At 42.8% G+C, this 17,583-nt stretch overlaps 1 long non-coding RNA gene across 1 annotated transcript in view; it reads left to right on the top strand.

Annotated features, from left to right (window-relative positions):
* LOC122235436 overlaps positions 1–13,263 on the top strand; it is a 35,682-nt gene extending 22,419 nt beyond the window's left edge. The window contains exons 2-5 of the long non-coding RNA XR_006213514.1: positions 1,917–2,057; positions 8,919–9,095; positions 10,552–10,629; positions 13,118–13,263. This is a non-coding gene — a long non-coding RNA (uncharacterized LOC122235436). The remainder of the gene's footprint in view (positions 1–1,916; positions 2,058–8,918; positions 9,096–10,551; positions 10,630–13,117) is intronic.
* Positions 13,264–17,583: the final 4,320 nt, after the last annotated feature.

Below are 17,583 nucleotides of genomic sequence, written 5' to 3'. Positions count from 1 at the left end.
ACATCACATCTGCACGCTTCCGTAAACGAATGGCTTCTGACTTGCTGACACCGTGAAGGATTTCTGTAGTTTCTTGACATATGTATTGTAATGTGGAAACCTCAGAGCCAACAATGGCAGGATCAAGTGTACCATTTCTACGTCACTATAAGCTTATGATGGCACCTGTTTTAAATCAAATGGGATGAGCAATCATATAACATGAGATCCTTTGGTAGTTGCTAAACTTGGTACAAATGTGTATATCCCATGAAGACAGTGCTTTCATGGAGATCCTGAATATAGCAAAGCCTTTGGGGGTTCAGGAACTCAACCCCATGGCAGGAAATCTACTGGCCTTGGAAAGATACAGTATGGCTTCTGAATCCTGAGCTAGAGAAATAATCATTGGAAAGTCTGCAGTACTGGAGCAGGCCGATTTTCTCCTTCAATCGAAGGGTTTTCTTTACCGAAGGGGCTGAGGATGGCAATACCAGTAAAAGGGAAGGTATTTTAGGGAACTTTTGTAGAAAAGCAAATGGCTACAGCATTTAACAGGAATAATCTTAAGGAGGTGCAGACCGGATTGAACCTACTTTAACTGGAAGACAATTCGGGGATGGAATGGATCTAAGCAAAATTGAGTTTCATAATGTGACCAGCATTAGAAAGAAAAACACTGTTTCCTTTCTACGATCCATGTCCTAAAAAGGAGGTTTTTTTTTTTTAATGTCTTGATAATACTTCACAGTGACAGTGTATAAAGGTAGCAACCATTGTTGTGACAAAGAATTAGAGTTCAGATCATTTGGTCTCCTGTGAAGACCAAATAAATAGAAACAGGAGGTAAATAAGAAGAAAATGCTGGGGGGCTCCTGGCTGGCTGGGCCAGTAGAGCAGGACACTCTTGATCTTGGAGTTGTCAGTTCAAGGTCCATGTTGGGCTTAGAGCTTACCCCACAAAAAGAGCTTTTGGGGTGCCTGACTGGCTCAGTCAGAAGAGTGTGTCACTCTTGATCTTGGAGTTGTGAGTTCAAGCTCCAAGCTGCGTGTAGAGATTACTGAAATAAATAAATTTAAGGAAGAAAATACTGTTTTTTTTAAACACATACAAAAACTTTAAGTGTCATTCTTTTTTTAAAAAGAGATTTTATTTTTAAGTAATCTCTACACCCAACATGGGGCTCAAACTCACAACCCTGAGGTGAAGAGTTGCAAGGTCTACTGATGGAACCAGTCAGGAGCCCCTAGGTGCCACTCTTTATCAGGACTCTGTGTGTGTGTGTGTGTGTGTGTGTGTGTGTGTGTGTTTTGGTAGGGCATGGACATCAAAAAGTATATTCTCTTAAATCCCGGGAATATACTTGTAGATGAGTAGAGTATGCATAGTAGTCTTTAAATTTTATTTTAATGTTTATTGATTTTTGAGAGAGAGAGACAGAGTGTGAGCAGGGGAGGGGCATAGGGAGAGGGAGACACAGAATCCGAAGCAAGCTCCAGGCTCCACGCTGTCATCACAGAGCCCAATGCGGGGCTCGAACTCACAGACTGCAAGATCATGACCTGAGCCAAAGTTGGATGCTTAACAGACTGAGCCACCCAGGTGCCCCAGCATAGTCTTGAGTGTACTTATAACTAACTAAGGAAGCCATTAATCTCTTACACAGAATGTTCCTAAAAATTAATACAACATTGGAAAATTGAAAATCAAATAACCACCTCTATGCCCCAAAGAGAACATTAGGGCCATGAAACAAAAAATGAACCTTAAATATTTCTTTTAGACAAAATTGTCAAGGATGCTAGTCCAACATTTCATACATATTAGTTCTTTTCCTTCAGAAGGACACATGCAGGTGCAAACTTAAACCCAACAGGGCTCTCAAGGAAATGAGACATCACAACCCATCTGAGCTTAACTGTGGATTCTTCCCCAGTCAGTCCTCTGGATGACAACTCAGCACGGACGATACGTCTATGGAAGCCCTGATGGATTCTGAGCAGAGGACTCCGCTGTGCCTGAACTCCTCACCCACAGAAACTGTGAGACCACACGTGTGTGTTAGTTTAAGTCTGAGGTAAGGTACCGTCTCTGTCAGGGCAGGGAGTGCCATCTGCTTGCTGCTACCTTCTTAGTTTGGTGGGTGGCCCTGCACACGAGGGATACCAGTAATGATAGCTGAAAGGGCATGACTGGTTGCATGATGAAGAGTAACTGTGATGAGGGAAGAAGGGAGAAGTCGTGGCCTGGAAAGTAATAGCTTTGCATTCTGGAAAGGACTTGGTGTTGTTGCTGAATGTTTTCTGAAGCTGTGGCAATCTCTAAGACAAACACAGTTCTAGCATGAACTGATTCATGTTCGCCGAACAGGTTGGCACTCTGGACCTCGAACACGAGGGTCAGAACCCCATTTATGCCACTTATGAACCTTGAAGCTCTCATCCCGTTGTAGCTTCCTTGGTCTCCATCTCCTTATTTGGATGATGCAGATAATAATACCTCACAGGAACAGGATTAAGCCAACTATGCAATGGAAAGACATCCCCGAAAGCACCTCAGGCCATGTGGTTTGACTTCCTTCTTTTCTTCCGCAGCCAATCCTCAACTATGGTTCTCCCGAAAACAAAATGAGTCTAGTACCTTCTATTCCATGCATGTTATGGATTTTATTCTTATTATTTTTATTACTCATGGACAAAGGCAACAACCAGAAGCTCCCTGAGCTGAGGGAGGTTCCAGAAGATGAAGATCTCTCTCTCTCCTTCTCTATCCCTAGTGGCCTTCCAAATTGTAAGGCACAGCATTTTGCACATAGGTTACATTCATTCATGTAATCATCCATCCAATAGATATACATAGAAAACATCATTTATGCCAAGCATATAAAATAGAAAAATAACTATAATTCTTCAAAGAGATCTGTATGGTTCCAAGAGTTAACGTTTTGCTTTGATTTTCTGTAGCTGTATCAGCAACAGAATTGTGCAGCATAAGGGATGATGGTCAGACCAGAGTTAGCCAGGATGTTACCTTAGTTGAAGCATCATTCACACTTATAAGATGAACACTGTTTCAATAGGTAAAACCCTATCTTCCTACACCTATAGGAAGATCTGAAAGCAGATGGTTTGCATATTTCCCAGTGAGAGAGGGAGATAGAGAATCCCAAGCAGGCTCCGCACTGTCAGCACAGAGCCTGATGTAGGGCTCAAACTCATGAACCATGAGATCATGACCTGAGCCAAAATCAAGAGTCAGATGCTTAACCAACTGAGCCACCTAGGTACCCCTTAAATAATTATATGTAAATTCAACTGGTACCATGGTTTTAATTCAACTGATACCATGGTTTGCTCAAGAAGGAAAATGAGAATCATTCATTTTTTTTTTTCTTAAATTTTTTTTTAATGTTTATTTATTTTTGAGACAGAGAGAGACAGAGCATGAATGGGGGAGGGTCAGAGAGAGGGAGACACAGAATCTGAAACAGGCTCCAGGCTCTGAGCTGTCAGCACAGAGCCTGACGCGGGGCTCGACCTCACGGGCCGCGAGATCATGACCTGAGCCGAAGTCGGCTGCTTAACCGACTGAGCCACCCAGGCGCCCCCATTTTTTTTTTCTATAGAAGAAGGAAGGCAGAGTTCGGCCCACAATGAATTTACATCAAAAATAAAAATTAAATATAAGTGGGAGTCTAAAAAGAACCCTTGACAAGATATATGTAGGGACCTATAACTCTAAACCATTAGAAAAGACAAATGTCAAACACTTGAACGTTATCTTTATTCCCATCTATTTTTCATTCTTATCAAACTAAATAGATTTCATTGAGTTATTTAATTCCAATGACAATAACACTGAGCAAACACAGAAGTCATAAATCACCTCTCTACTAACTGAAATCGTATATTCACCAGAGTATTTTATGTAGAGTGTAAAGGAAATTCACAATTTGTTCACATTCTCCACGACTGAAAAATAGAAAAAGTGAATCTTCTTCTTTGGAGCTCTCAGTGCACCTCTGGGGTCTTCTAGCCATTGTTTTACCAGCACATCCTGATTCCATTAATGACTTAAGTCCACAGTACAAGGTGCTTTTGAATCCGTTTGAATGGCAATTTGAGATTTCATTGTTGTAATAAGATGCCTCTGTGTACTTTCCTTTCATAAAAGTGGAAAGAAAGGAAGGCTTTTTGAAACAAAATGAACAATGGAGAGAGCAGGCGGACGTTAATCTTGACTTCCAAGCTATACCGAATCCCCGAGTTCCAGAATCAACACTGACGGCTCTCAGAGAGTGGGCTTGAAGAATGTGGCTTCTTGCAGAATTCTCCAGATCCTTAGTTGGAGGGCTTTCCTGCAGCAATCTGATGTATTCTGTGAACCTAGCTCCCATCTACCACACCCCCAAAACTATGAGCTCACTGCCTCTCTCTCTCTGTTTTTTTTTTTTTTTCTTTCTTGGAGAATCTGGGCTGTAGAAAAACCAGTAAAAACATTTACATCTCACTGTTGGAGCGCTCGATGTTGAAACACTCATTTTACAACTCAACCCACTGCTTAAATTGCACTGTGAAGATTGCAGAGATTAAATTATAACTCCCAGGAGCATCCACAGTCTAGAACTTAATGAAGGAGAAGGGTCCATTGAGATATATATCTTTTATATTGCTTCTAGCCGAAACAGCTCATGGCCGATCCATCTAGAAGTTCTAAAAAAAAAAAAAAAAAAAAAAAAAAAGCAAGAGTATAATGGCAGAGGGAGTTACATAATTCTGCAGGTTATTTTTAGAATCATTTCCATGCTGTGAAAAATACCGGAGGAGAGACTTCCATTAATAATGTGTGTCTAGCTACCTAGGAACACACTGAACGTTCTGAGCGGTGGGGTGTGCTTCTATGGACCTCCCAGAAAAGCCTTGCAGAAGACTGTCCTTTCTGCAGCATCTCATGTCGGACAGTGCATGGCAAAAGTCATATGGTTTTCATCCCCTCCTTTTAGGCGTGGGAGTCATCGCAAAAAGGAGGGGGCTGATTCAGGCTGCCAATAGCTGCCCAAAGCCTTTCTCCTCACCAATTCTTCACTGACAGCGTCTCTCTTTTCCTGCATCCATACCAAACCGATATTGCTCCGCACCTGTCTTTCATTCAGTCTTCCCAAGATAAGGTAGAGAATCTATAAATATCACCACAGTTTCACATTTCACTTTGTCCTTAGGGTATCTTTCCCCCCACAAAGCCTGCTTTCTTTTAAGAGGAGCCTGATTTCTCCCGGAGCCAGGAGGCGTGAGCTAATCAACAGAGTTGTTCCACGGTCACCGTGCCTTTTAGGATGTTGCGGGAAACACACACACAACCACAACTGCCACGCCCAGTGTTTGCGAGCGGTTGCAGGGACATGAACTGCACCGCCACGGATGGAGATGTGCACAGGGTCTCCCAGTGCAGGTAATAAGCAGGAACGGAAAGGACACTGGGAAACTCCGCAGTATCTTTATGGTGAATGCTTCCCTCCCCTGATTCCAGAGACCAAAGCAACGTAGCCCAGTAGGGCTGAGACTAGGGACGTCAGACAAACTTTCTTCTTGCTTACAGGGGCTTACAGGGGTCGAGAGGAAGCAGCTCAGCCCCTGCCGATGTCTGCATGAAGGGGCCCAGCCAATGCGGGGTGACTTTAGGACTGTCTTGCTCACTCCCATGTCTGGGTATATATCCAAAGGAAATGCAGTCAGGATCCCAAAGAGACACCTGCATCCCCGAGTTCATTGCAGCATTAGTCACAATAGCCAACAGTTGGGAACACCCCGAAAGTCCACAGACAGATGAGTGGATAAAGAAGATGTGGTGTTTATCCATACGATGGGATATTAATCCACCTTACAAAGAAAGAAATCCTGCCATTTGTGACAGCATGGATGAACTTGGAGGACATTATGCTCAGTGACATAAGCCAGACACAGAAAGACAAATACTGCATGATCTTCCTTTCATGTGGCATCTAAAAGAGCCTCACAGGAAGAGCAGGTAGAATGGTGGAGAATATATAGTTTATTTATTTTTAGAAAGAGAGAGTTAGAGGAAGAGCACGAGGAGGGGAAGGGCAGAGAGAGAGGGAGAGAGAGAAGCCCAAGCAAGTTCCACTCTCTCAGTGCAGAACCCAACACAGGGCTCAATCCCACGAACCGTGAGATCATGACCTGAGCTGAGATCAAGAGTCACTCAACCCACTGAGCCACCCAGGCACCCCTAGTCTCTAGGATATTTTTAAATGTGCTAAGAGGATAGATCTTTTGTAGGATATCACACACACGGAAAGAGTAATAATACGCAAACAAGGTGAGAGGCAACTTTTGGCGTTGTGGATACATTTATGGCGTGGCTTGTGGTCACAGCTCCACGGCTGTACCCTCATTGCCAAACTCATGATGTCGTACACATGAAACATGCATACCTTTTATATGCTGATCATATCTCAGTAAATTGATATTTTTTTTCAAGACTGCCCTCCTGCAAATTCTGAAAGAGAAGTTGTCCATTTACCATGGATATGAGTTGGAGAACATTTATAGGAAGGGAATTTTGAGCAGCAAGTTAATAAAACTTGTCACCAATGCCAGCGCTGTGAGTTGTATAAAAAGTCAAGGCATATGTTGAAAAGATTCCAGAAAGCCCGTTCCAAATTGCTGCTGTGGCCAAGGTGACAAGGCTTGGTGTACCAAATCCAGCTACCTACCCTGAGCGTTTGTCTCTTTTCCCAGTTTCTAAGTCAGGCACGGAGTGCTGGGTCCTGGGTCAAGGTGTCCCCTCGATGTTAATATCTCTTCCCCAAATAGGTCTCTAAGCTTTGGCCTGAAATATCTCCTATCTCTTGGGCAGCTTGTAATTCTCCTTCCATTTCTCCACTTAATTTTAATGGTGCATGCTCTTCTGTGTGTTCTTCTGAGCAGGACCCAGAATGTTAAAACCCTTTGCAGGTTATTGAGAGGATGTCATCATTTCTAAGACTCGGGAACAGCTAAGAACTGATTGCAAAAGACATCTGTCTGAGTCTTGCTTTGCTTTTTCAGGTTTTACACATCCCCCTCAAAATGGCACACGATACAATCTTCAGTGTCATGGATATTTTGATGACCTTCTTCCCTGGAGTTGTCATTTGTAAGAATGGGCATCACACTGGAGCTGAAACCCCCCTCTTAGGAGGTGGTGAAATGTTGAAACTCACCCACTTCGGTTAAGTGCCTCACGGTCACCTGCTTATAGTTGGTGAGACAAGATCTCACATGCAGTGTGAATGACCTTGTATGCTCTGGCTGTCCTTTTTGCCGATGACGGAAATAGACTGTCTCTCCTCGTATGGGTTGAATTGCATTCCTCCCAAAATTTGTGTGTTGAAGCCCTAAACCCCACCCCGCACCCCCGCCTCAGAATGTGGTCTTATTTGAAGACACAATTGAGTTAAGATGAGGACATTAGTGTGGTCTCTAATCCAGTATGCCTGGTGTCCTTCCAAAGAAGGGAAATTTTGATACAGACGCAAATACACAAGGAGAATGTCAAATACACAGGAAAAAGACCACCGTCTACAAATCTAGGAGAAAGACCTAGAATGGATCCTGTTTTCTTGGGCCTCAGAAGGACCCAAGTCTGGCACGCCTGGGTAGCTCAGCCAGATGGGCATCCAACTCTTGGTTTCAGCTCAGGTCATGATCTCACGGTTTCAGGAGTTCGAGCCCCACATTGGGCTCTATGCTGGCAGTGAGGAGCCTGCTTGGGATTCTCTCCCTCCCTCTCTCTCTCTGTCTCTCCCCCACTTGCACTCTCTCTCTCTCTTTCAAAATAAATAAATAAACTTAAAAATAATTTAAAAAAAGAAGGAACCAAGGCCACAATGCCTTGACCTCAGACTTCCAGCCTCCTGAAAGGTGCTACAAACAACTTCTGTTATTACAGCCGCCCAGTCCATGGTGGTTTGTTATGGTGGCCCTGGCAAAATAAAGCAACACATAAGGTCATCATTAAAATATATGGCAGACCACGGTCTGCCATACTTAAAACACGCCTACAACAATAACCACGGCAAAGTCTAAACAGAGTTTGAGCCGAGCTATATAAGTTTAAGTAAGTGCAAAATTCTTTGTCCACTTATAAGCCAAGAAATGCAAATCAAAAGTGATGGCAACCTGTGTATTTATTTATTTTGCAACCTTATTTATTTATTTTGAGCAAGAGAGAATACAATCAGGGACAGGGCAGACAGAGAGGCAGAGAGAGAGAATCCCAGGTAGGCTCCATACTGTCAGTGCAGAGCCCAACATGGGGCTCGATCCCCGAAACCACGAGATCATGACGTGAGCCGAAACCAAGAGTCTAATGCTTAACTGACTGAGCTACCCAGGCGCCCCGGGAAGCTATATTTTAAACCTTTGGATTGACAACTGGGTAAAACACTGATAACACATAGCAAGTGTTTCGATAGTGGTACTATGAATCAGGTAGCCCCTTAAATGGGATATTTGGCAAAGCACATCCACGCTTGAAATGCATGTGGCCTCTGACCCAGCCTTGACTCCAGTTCTAGGAGTGCACACTGAAATGCACACTCCCTGGCAGCAGAGAGATTTGTGTTTTGGGGTGTGTGTAATTCAGAACTGTTTTATAAAGGCACAGAAATAAGACAAAAATAGAGAAATGACCACTGACAGATGGTAAAGGACAGTGACTCATAAATGGCAAATTAGCCAGCCACAAACACGAATGCACATGCATGCACTCCTGAACTCAGCTACACTGCTCTCCAACAATGGCTCATTCATGATGATGGCCATCTTCGTGATGCTTAAAAGTTAAGAAGAAATCGTTAACAGCAACAAATATTTGGACCATAAAACTTGCATGAAATAGCCAGGAAGGAAAAAAACCTGACATCTCGGATTTGCAGGTTTCTCTCCAGGTTCCAAAATTATGCCGGGAAGTATGACAAACTTAAAATATTCTCAAGTGCCAACAATCTTCATTGCTGCTGCTGAGGAGACAGGCTGTAATTGTTAAGAACACTTCTGACGAACCCGTGCAAAAGAAAGTACTTGACATTTATTTAATCGTGGCGCATTAAAAGGTGAGTAGTTACCAAAGTGGATATTGTGATGATTAGTAGATTGTCTGTAACAATAAGATGCAGATTTGAACTCATTGCCTTTGGAATTTGGCAAAACCTCTTGGATCAGCCAGACTTTGGATAATGTATAGATCTCAAATTAACGGATGTGCTCCTCCAGGATTCAGAGAATCTGACAGCTTGACATGGTGGAAACAGGATACTGATTTCCGATGCTGAGCCAGCTTTTTGTCGGGGAAGTGGGTCTCTCTTGCCAAGGTTTGAGCGTCCCTGGGTGGTCTGAAGGGCCCTGACTTGGAGTCCTGAACTCCAGTGCCATTTCTCTAATTCAGTAGTGTCGTAGGCTGAGTTGTGTCGCCTCAACATTCACGTGTTGGAGACATAACCCAGAGCACCTCAGAATGTGACCTGACTTGGAAAGAGAATCGATGCAGATGTAATTAAGTTGAGGGGAGGTCATAAAGGTGGGTCCCAATCCAATACGACTGCTGCACTAATACAAAGGGCAAATTTGGAGACACACACACTCACACACACACACACATACACACACACTCGGAAGGTTAAAATTGACCCCTTCACCAAGCCCTCTGGAAGTTGGGGAAAATCTTACAATATTCTCTGAAGGAAAACCATGACTTCAGAATAGGATTTACCTTTGCATCTGTAATGAGATTGTGTTACTTCTGGTGGACACAGTTTTAGAGCACTAATGAAGCAATGTTTCTAGTTGGCATGTGTGAATTTCTCCTACGGGCGGAAAGAAGGGTATAAAACAAAATCTAACCATGTGAGAAGACACACATGAAGGTCCCAGCCCCCATGTTTTGTGCCTGTGGAATGTCCTGCATTTTATTGCATCTCTCCCAAAGCATCTCTGGTCACCCCCAAAGAGGAAGCACGTATCCCCCAAGACCTGACATCTGGAGTGGTCAGCTCTGAGCTCATGTACTGGCCCTGCGTCCACTGGCCAGGCATCCACTGTGGTGCTCCTGTGCTAAACCCACACACACACTCGAACTTCTCTCTCCCACTGCTCAGCAAATCCTCATCTGGGGACCTAGATAAAACTTAACCCGGAAAAGACACTGGAGAGTGACCAGAGAGAAAATAAGAGAACTTGAAACAGCTTCCTGGGTATGGTGGTCATAGTTGCCATGGACAAATGCCACCACCACCACCCTCCGCCATGTCCAAGTGTGGCAGGGAAGATAAGGAATGTTAATCCCTAGGAGATAGAAGATCTCCTCCTTCTTGGATGATCAGCTTTCACTTGAAGGCACCCAAACCACCTTTCCTAATCTTTGTATTCCTCTTCTCTCTCTACGAAGTTGGACTTGTATTGAGCACTGGTGTTTCTCTCAGCCTCTCCAAGATCCTGCCCCATTTCTCCCTCATGCAGGTGTTTCTCCTAAAACCATCCATTTCCATTAAATCACAGCTTGTCTGTTCTCAGGTCAATCTTGGAATCTCCTCATCTGGGAACTCAGATAAACCCAGGCATCCTTCCGTGTAACCTCTTCCATCCAAGAAGGTATGTCTGTTTGTGTGTCTTAAGTAGACGCTGTTTTCTGTGAAATGAAAAGTGAAGGCTTCACCAACTCAGGAAGAGTTGAAAACAAAATGCCTGCAGCTTCCAAATGACTCTTAGACCATTCTGGGGCCATGACTGTTTCCAAAATGATTATGGTTTAGTTTGGGTGAAAGTATAAGCTGCCCAAGCAACTGTTACATGTTTATAGTCACAAAAGAACTCTGCCTGTGTCTGATGGATGGATGTAATTCATTTGGGATCCTCTACAGGACAAAAAAAAAGAAGGTAAGTCTAGGTCAGGAATATCAACATTTAAAAAAATTAGTCTGAGGTATAGAATTAAACGAGTAAGAGTCAAAGAGAGAGTTGAACTCCAAGACATATTATAGCATGATTTTTCTCCCTCCCTCCCTCCCTTCTTTCCCTCCCTCCCTTCCTTTCCCCCCTCCCTTCTTTCTTGTTTACTCCTAATCTGTCCCAAACACGTATATTGTATTTAGGTCAAAAGCTAGGCTCTGCTACTCAGCGGTACCAATCTGGGTTGATGTGGATAGCACTTTTTTTAAATGGCAACACCCAGTTCAATCCAATTAACAGAAATCTTGATGGAACTCATAGCAACTGGGATTCTTACCAGGTATGAATGGTTCTTAACCCACCCCCCCCCCCCCCACCCCCCAGGGAATCACGATATACAGGTGTGATGGAGAAGGGTCAAATCATGTGTTTGGCTGCCTTGTTAATGTTAAGCAGTCTAAATGATCAAATATGAAATATAAGATTGTCCACAGAAATGCATAACTATTATAAAAAATATTTCCTAAGGTTCTAGCTGCTTTAAGTAGCTATGTAATTGTCTTAAAAATAATAAAATAGGCAGATCTTTACATGTAATAGCAGGTAAGTGATTTTGTACCTGTTATTCCCTAAATATAACAAACTCATGTAAACATGGTAACATGAGCTTCTTTTTGATCTGATGTAAGGATTAGTGATATTTTGATATGTGAATAAGATGCTTTTGTGTGATTTGTTATAGGAAAATGAATAGTTGCTATCATTGATCTGTTTGCAAGTTTCAATATACCTCAAAAACAAATCAGTTGACATACAGAAGCAAATATTTAGGAACTTTTGACTAATGTAGATATAATTTTAGATATATTAAATTCTACACTCCCCCTGCCCCCCACCCTGCCAAAAACCAAATCCAGCAAGTGAATGTAAACAGATAGGAAAGAATTTCCAGATCTTTGCTAAGTAATAAAAAATAAGGCTAGCCAATTGTGTATAGCTTCAAATTTTCCAGAAACTTCTTTAAAATAAGCAAAGCAAGGTGAAATCAATCTTAGGAATATGTGTAATGTGACCAAATACAGACAAAATACTATCACTCCAACATGTGATCAATATAAAAATATTAATAGCCTATCTTACATTCTTTTTGATATTCTAAGTGTTTGAGATCTGATGGGTATTTTCCACTTTGAGCACATCTCAAGTTGGACTGGCCATGTTTCAAGTGCTTATGGTCACATGAGGCCATCACTTGTGCAGCAAAGATCTTTATAGTTGTTGTTTTCTTCAGGCAATAAGGTGTGAATGCATCATCAGTATCCAAGCATCATAGGACATTAGAGATGGATGAGGCCATAGATATTTTCTAGTCCAAAGAGCCATTTTACCAAGGATGAGTCTAGGGCTCAGAGAGTTTAACTGGCTTGTCTAGGTCACAAAATCAATAGCAAAACTAGGACTCCATTCTCAGCATTCTCCTTTTTTTTTTTTTTTTTTTTTTTGAAATAGCACCAGTGGGGGAGGGGCAGAGACAGTGGGGGACAGAGGATCCGAAGCAGGTTCTGGGCTGACAGCACAGAGCCCAATGTAGGGCTGGAACTCACAAACCGTGAAATCATGACCTGAGCGAAAGTCAGACACCCAACTGACTGAGCCACCCAGGCGCCCTTAGATTAATACCTTTTATATTGGAGTGTGTGTGTATGTGTGTATGTGTTTAAATTCAGTTACCATGTATTTTTCCTTGCTCCTAGTGTCCTAAAATGATATACTTCCTCATGATTATCATTCAACTATGGTATGCAGACACTAGGGTAATCCCTGTGGCCCCACCGCATAATGTCCATGCCCTATGCCATCCTCTCCCCTTGACCGTGGGCAGGTGCTGTGATTTGCTTCTAGCCAAGAATGTAGCGATGGTGAAGGAGCTTTTCAGATGTAATTAATATCCCAAATCGGTTGATCTTGAGCTTCCTCAAAGGGAGATTTTTCTGGGCTTCATCGAACCAACTGAATGCCTTCCCCAAGCCGAGGGACCTTCTCTGCAAGCCTGATGACATAAGCACCCATGTTGCAGAAATCCAAATGGCAAGGCACACTTGGTGGCCTCTAGGAATTGTGGACAGCCTTCAAGACCTGCTGGTGGCCTCTAGCCGGCAGGTAGCAGAAAGGCGAGACCCTGAACCTCCAGGTGTGAACACAGCCCAGCTACTACCTTGATGGTAACCGTTTGGAACCCTGAGCAAGGATCCAGCTAAGTCACATGCCAGAAGCACAGAAACTATGAGATAATAAATGTCTTATTGTTTTCAGCCTCTGTGACTGAGACAATTTGTTAAACAACAATGGAAAACAAATATATCTGGGGGCTCCTGGGTGGCCCAGTCGGTTGAGCATCCAACTTCAGCTCAGGTCATGATCTCACGGTCCATGAATTTGAGCCCCGCGTCAGGCTCTGTGCTGACAGCTCAGAGCCTGGAGTGTGCTTTGGATTCTGTCTCCCTCTCTCTCTGCCCCTCCTCTTCTCACACTCTGTCTCTCTCAGAAGTAAATAAACATTAAAAAAAAAAAAAAAGAGGGTGCCTGGGTGGTTCAGTCGGTTAAGCAGCCGACTTGGCCTCAGGTCATGATCTCGCGGTCCATGAGTTCGAGCCCTGCGCCAGGCTGTGTGCTGACAGCTCAGAGCCTGGAGCCTGCTTCGGATTCTGTGTCTCCCTCTCTCTCTAGCCCTCCCCCGTTTGCACGCTCTCTCTCTCTCTCTCTGTCTTTCAGAAATGAATAAATGTTAAAAAATTTTTTTAAAAGAAAAAGAAAACAAATATATTTGTTCCCAAAATTTCAAATGTATCCTATAGAAAACCAATGCCTTCTTAAGAGTGGAATTCATGATTAATTTCTTAAAGACTGTCCTTCAAAGCAAGTGGTTGTGGAGAATGAATAAATCAGATAGATCACTTGAATGAAAATTAAGTAATACTCTTATGCATTAGTAATATAACTTTCAGGCTTATGTGTCACTTTTCTTGTTTGATCCACTGAGATTAAACAGTCTTAAAGGGAAGTTGTGATTTCCTTTTAGAAAACCAGGTAACTCGGACACCCATAAGAAATTGTCATTAAAAAACCCCAAAAGGCTGCTCATGTGTCTTACAACCATAACATATCAAAGATCGGGGTTTTCAAAAATTAGGATGTGCAGTGACATAACATGAGGAGGGCAACCTCTTCTAGATGTTGGTCAGGGGTCACAGTCCGAGCCTTTGCAACATATGGGGACCAAGGGTTTTGCTGCTAAGACCTTATAAATGATCCTGCTTATACGTGTGAATGATATCTTAATAGCTGCTCCATCAGGGGGACTTCTGTTAGTTCACATAAAGGCCACCGCTCATTTATTAAAAGCCTTTGTCATTGTAATATAAGAGAGGGAACAAAATCAATGTGTTCACTTCAAAAATCAATGGATTGCTGAGGTTTGGGGGTGAGTGTAGAAAGTATATAATTGCAGAGATCTTCAGGAAGGAGAGACCTCATATTTAAAGCTGTCACGCAAGCAAGAGAGGGTCAGATGTTCTGAAGGCATGGCTTCTTCAAGCAAGTACTTTCTTTCTAAGTAGAGCTCAATTTGGTCTAATAAGTAGAAAACTACGAGCTAAGCAATATTAATTTCTTCATACGTTCAGTTCCTTGACTGATAAAACAACAGTGATAATAATCATCGCTTGATTAAATATTTATTCTGAAGCACTCACCCCACTAAGGGCTCTAAAAAGTCCACACTTTAGCTACATAATGACTGTGATGGAAAGTATAGATTTTACCCCAATTAATAGGTGAGCAAACTGTGTCCGAGAGAAGTAAAATCCGTTTGGATTCAGAACCAAGGTCTCCAACACTCTGCTTCAGTGACATTATAATGGAATCATACGCGTATTAGCTATCTGTTGCCATGTAATGAATTATCCCATGACACAGCAGCTTGAAACGTGGATCAAATGAAACCATTCACTACCCCACACCTCTTGTGGGCTGGGACTCCGGGCCTGGCTTAGGCGGGTCAGGTGCTCAGGGTCTAACAAGGCTGCAGCGACGACCATCTATTTCTTCAACATCGGCAGCAGAACGTCTTTAGAAGAGAGTCTGGTGGCAAGATGGAGTTCTGTATGGCACAGGTAAACGTGACAGGGACATCCTAAGACCCTGGGCACACCAAGGACAGGGACATATACAAAGTAGTATCCAGAACATGGCAGTCATCTAGAAAACTGTCGAATCCAGGTGGACCCTGAGTCAGCTTCTCCAGGGCGACTGCTCCCTTCGTTGACCCAAGGCACAACCGTCTTCTCGGGGAGGGCCCTGTCCATCTTTTAAGGCTTTCCATCTGATTAAGTCAGGCCCACCCCAGATGACCTTCCTGTAGATGAACTCAAAATCGGTCAATGTGGAACCATAAATTACATCAGCCGTCTCCCTTAAAACGTTCCATAGCTTATGCCTAGATACAAGTCACATGCCCCACCTACATTTTTTAAGTTTTTTTTTTTTTTTTTTTTTTTGAGAGAGTGTGTGTGAGTTGGGGAGAGGCAGAGAGAGAGGGAGACAGAGGATCCAAAGCAGGCTCCATGCTGATATCGCCAAACCAGATGCACGGCTCGAACCCATGAACCGTGAGATCGTGACCTGAGTCAAAGTTGGATGCTCAACTGACTGAGCCACCCACACACCCCCTGCCTATATTCTAAGGGAGGGGGTTACACAAATATGTGAACACCAGGGAATGGGGTCCATCAGGATCACCCTGGAAACACATTGCCCATCACCCCATATTTGAAATGTTTAGATGCACAGTATCTGAGAATCTACAGTTCCAATCACAGGCATGTATGATGCAAGTTAATAAAAGAAATAAAGGTATTTTTCAGGCATAAATGACTCCAACAATGTTTTAGTCACAGACCCCTCTGCAAAGACACTATGCAAAGATATACTTCAGCACAAAGAGTAATAAACTCAATGGGAGGTACCAGGATTCCATGTGCTAGATAAGTAAAGGCCATATGAGCTATTTTGGTAAATCTATAAATACACACTAATTGCAAAAATGACTGTAATGCAGTATTAATATTTATACTGAAACATAAGCTGGGATAGAAATGTTAAAAGAAAACTGGGGCGTGGGGAATGTATTTGACCAGTGTGAGCACATTAACAGCATCGTCTTGTGCAGAAAGAGGAAAAAGACACTTAGATGATTTAAAGTTCATTAGAAAATTGGAAATCTGAATATTTACGAGCGCCTGGGTGGCTCAGTCGGTTGAGCGTCTGACTTTGGCTCAAGTCATGATCTCGCGGTTTGTGAGTTTGAGCCCCATGTCAGGCTCTGTGCTGACAGCTCAGAGCCTGAAGCCTGTTTCGGATTCTGTCTCCCCCTCTCTCTGCCCCTCACCCACTCATGCTCGCTCTCTCTCTCTCTCTCTCTCTCTCTCTCAAAAATAAATAAACATTAAAATAAAGAAATCTGAATATTTAAACGAGCAAGTGGGGAAAAGTAAGAAAACTGAGCCGGCAGTGACTAAAAGCACCAGAGGTTATGAAAGGAGAGAGAGAGGGGGAAAAAAATAAAGCCAGACACAGGGTAGGGTGAAAAATGTAAATACGACTTGAGATGGTAGGAATATGTCCAATTATATCAGGAATCACAGTAAACATAAAAGGCTGGCACCTCCCCCATTAAAAGGTATAAACACTCAGGTTGGATTAGAACAAAGTAAATAATATTATGCAGCTCCAGAGTATTTACTAGCGAGCCATCTATAACAAAAGAGCAAAAAAGCATTTGAAAAAAATGGAAATGAAAATCCCACACCGGGAAAACAGTAAGCAAAATGAAGCAGATATATAAGTGATGACCAAAACAGGGAACAGAGGTTAGGGTACGACATCATCAGAAAATCGCCCCACTAAAAATCCATCATAATCTCAAACTTGGGTTTTAAAGCTAACAAGAGTCTTGACATACCTCAAACTCAAAATCATAGAATTACCCAAAGATATTTTATTTTACTTCTTTTTTTAAAGATTTTATTTCTTTAAAGTAATCTCTACACCCATGGTGGAGGTCAGATTCACAACCCTGAGATCAAGAATCACATGGCCTTCTGGCTGAGCCAGCCAGGCGCCTCTCCCATAGATATTTTAAAAGTGCATCTTCAGGGCACCTGGGTGGCTCAGTCGGTGAAGCATCTGACTTCAGCTCAGCTCATGATCTCACGGTTCATGGGTTTGAGCCCCACGTCAGGCTCTGTGCTGACAGCTCAGAGCCTGGAGCCTGCTTTGGATTCTGCGTCTCCCTCTCTTTGCCCCTCCCCCGCTCACACTCCGTGTCTCTCTCTCTCTCTCTCTCTCACAAAAACAAATAAATGTTAAAAAGAATTTTAAACAAAAACGCATCTTCAATGGGAGAATTAAATGACGTTCTGTCGTGTCTTACCAAAGGAAACGGATGCAAAAACAAAACGAGAACAAAAACCTGGAATCTGGTCCTTAACAAGCTTGATCTAATTGATACATCAAAAAGAGATAGTTAAGTACACACAGCAAAAAGACATTCAGCATAAATTTTGCAGGGCATCTGAATCATTGACAAGGTTTAACCAG

The sequence above is a fragment of the Panthera tigris genome, chromosome X (genome assembly GCF_018350195.1).
Source record: "Panthera tigris isolate Pti1 chromosome X, P.tigris_Pti1_mat1.1, whole genome shotgun sequence".
NCBI classification, from domain to species: domain Eukaryota; kingdom Metazoa; phylum Chordata; class Mammalia; order Carnivora; family Felidae; genus Panthera; species Panthera tigris.
The sequence above is the reverse complement of the archived record's forward strand: the minus strand, read 5'-3'. Positions and strand labels throughout refer to the sequence as shown.